Raw genomic sequence first — 3,297 nt, 5'->3', positions numbered from 1 at the left:
GCTAGACCTCATGTGGCTGGAGTGTGTCAGCAGTTCCTGCAAGATGAAGGCATTGAAGCTATGGACTGGCCCGCCCGTTCCCCAGACCTGAATCCGATTGAGCACATCTGGGACATCATGTCTCGCTCCATCCACCAACGTCACGTTGCACCACAGACTGTCCAGGAGTTGGCGGGTGCTTTAGTCCAGGTCTGGGAGGAGATCCCTCAGGAGACCATCCGCCACCTCATCAGGAGCATGCCCAGGCGTTGTAGGGAGGTCATACAGGCACGTGGAGGCCACACAGACAGACAGACAGACAGGAACATCATGTTCAGGCTGAAGCTGCTGAGGTTTTCAGACATTTAAAATAAAAACAGTTTCAGGAAACATGAGGCTGAAACATTAAATACATTCATGAAGTTTTACAGAGAAGAAACTAAAACATTCAGATGGACATTTTCCTGGACCTGAAGTTATTTTTAATTCTGCTTTAATTTATTGTCAGAATCAATAATCAGATTCTTCTGAACATCTTTATCATGTCTACAGTTTATAACAGAAAGCTATCAGAGTTATATAACTGATCCAGTTTCACATCATCAACGTTTTCTGCAGTTTCAGCATCAAAGTTTTTCTTCTTCTTCTGTCCTGGTGGCGTAGAGAACAGTAGTGAAGCAGCGCCGCCTCAGAGCTGCAGAAGAAGAAAACATCACGTCACTGCAGCTGAAGCATTTAGCTAAGCTAGGCTAGCCTCTTTAGCAGCACTGCTGTTAGCACGGCTAATGCTAGCTGACTAGCCTGAAGCTAACTGTTGCTGCTGCTAACAGATGATGAGCTATAAATGACTCAAAGCTTCCTGTCAGTAGAAATGTGATTATTAGATAAATATCATGGATCTGATCAGATGTTTCTGTTTCCATGTTCTGCTGATGGAATCTGGATTCTCTCTGGATTCTTCCAYCAGATGTAAACGTTACATTAATCTGGTTCTCCTGCCATAATGTGATGCTGCAGGAAACTAAACTCTCTGATTMTCATCAGGATGAACTGAAGAGGATCTGAATGCAGCAGAGATCAGAACCTCTAAGCTGATCATGTTTTCAGAGCAAAGTTTCCTCTGAGCTGCAGCTTTAATGGCTGAACATGGTGAATGTGTGAGAATCCACTGATCTAGAAAATGTTCATCTATACCGGCTCATTCTGCCCCCAGTGGCCATTAAGAGAAATGCAGGAAAACCTGGACAGACATTCAGTTACAGAGAAACAGGATCAGAATGATCAGGGCCGTGCAGAGGCCACTAAAGGGGCAGGTGCTCAAAAACAAAAAAGGGCCCATTTAACCTCATTTTAGGACAGAATATTAACAGCCTCTCAGCTTTCAAAGTTTAATAAACAATGATAAATTACTAAATTGTGAGATATACAATCAAAGCTAAGGAACATCTCCATATAGAGCATAACACTATGCCTATGTAAGATATTTTATTAGTAATTTCTTTCCTCAGGTCTATTTTGTTATAGAAAAGTTTTGCAATATTCAAACCTGCAATTTAGCAAGATATGTAAATCAGAGCTGGACCACCAGACATATTTAGTCTTTACAGAAAAAAGAAAAACAAAAGCAAATATTTAATTGTTAATGTCACCATGAGAAAAGCTACTGAGTTTTGCTTAAAAAACTTTTTTAAACATTTAAATCACATTCGTCTCATGAAGTGATTTTTCTTTTTTTTTGCAAAACAAACTTATTTGCGCTTGTCATGAATCTTTTCTTGCTATTCTAAGTTTTTGTTTGTTACTCAAAGTTTTGTTTGTGATTCTCACATGACGTCATGATCAAGACCTAAAATCACAATAAAAGATTCTGATGTGTGCAAATAAAAGTTTATGTTTGGCAAATAACTTTTTAAGTTCACAAGACAAAAATTAGTAATTTAATTAAAAAGTTTTTTAAACAAAACGATTTGTTTTTTGAAAAAGGAATCATTACAATTCCAAAAGTTTTGATTACAATTTTATTTTACTTAACTGAGGTTAGTTTTTGTTTCCATTGAATAATTGGGAAACAAATTTAACTTCATGCTTTGCGAACCAGAAACTAAACTTAAAGTCTGGTTGAGTTTTTCCCCTTCATTAATGTCACTTTTATTACATTCATTATATCTATCATGGTAATTCAGGGTGAGTTATTTTTAATTCTAAATGAATATCCTTGTTGGACTTTTATTTAAGTGTTTTCTCCTTCCTGTCATGATCCGTGTTTGTGTTTATTTTTGAGTTTTTTCTGTGTGGTTCCTGATCCCTGTGAGTTTCTGTCTCTGCGTCTTCCCCGTTGATTGTCCCAGGTGTGTCTCGGTCCCTTGATTATCCGTGTGTATTTATGTCCACCTGTTGTCTCTGTCTCTTGTTGGGTCCTTGTCTATTGTCCAACGTACGTCCACATCCTTGTCTGATAGTTCGTCTGCCGGCACAGTTGTACTGCTAAGTCCTGTGTCTGCATGAGCTCGATCATCTCGTCAGTCTTTGTCATCAGTTGCTACCGGTATTAGCTATTTGCTACTCTCTGCCTGCTGCCTGTTCTGGACTGTGAGCCTCATCATTAAATTCATTATTTTCATCACATCCTGGTTCTACCTGCGTTCTCTTCTCACCACTATCACCTCCACCTTATGACATATTAACAGACTTAAACAATTAAATCATTACTGAAGCTGGACAGATGAAACGGGCATAAAATTTGATTATGTCTAATATCTTAACTGCTTTTCTATTTACCACAAGTAAAATCATTCTGGAGCTTCTTCCTGTTTCTTTCTGGTGTCAAGAGGAACTCAGAACCAGATCTTAAAACATGTGTGGTGGGATGGTGTTCCACCCTCCCCCACTCCCTGCACCGGGCACCGTTGATTGGTGGGCTGGGCGAATGGCTTTATAGTTGTGCGGGCCGCTACAGGGTGCCGCGTTGTTTGCCAACCGCCATAAAACCAAAAAGAAGAAGAAGAAGAAGGGTGCCGCGTCTTTGTTGCTCCCACTGTTGCTACGGTCGGCGGCTACATGTCGGCTTGTGGGTTTGGTCGACTCGTCTGCGATCTGTGGCTCTGATGGCGTTGCCGGTGTTATGCCCAGAAAACCCCGCCTGCCCAAATTTGCATCCCCTGTCGCGGGAGCGCGCATCGCTCTAAGCTCTCGCATATTGACGAGGAAACGGATAAAAATATGACCGAAGAGGAAATTTTAAAGATATTTGTAACATTATCACGTTTCCTAACCATGTAATCCCTAATACGGTGGGTTTTATTTCGCAAATTATTTGAA

The sequence above is a fragment of the Poecilia reticulata genome, unplaced genomic scaffold (assembly GCF_000633615.1).
Source record: "Poecilia reticulata strain Guanapo unplaced genomic scaffold, Guppy_female_1.0+MT scaffold_335, whole genome shotgun sequence".
Lineage (NCBI taxonomy): Eukaryota > Metazoa > Chordata > Actinopteri > Cyprinodontiformes > Poeciliidae > Poecilia > Poecilia reticulata.
The sequence above is the reverse complement of the archived record's forward strand: the minus strand, read 5'-3'. Positions refer to the sequence as shown.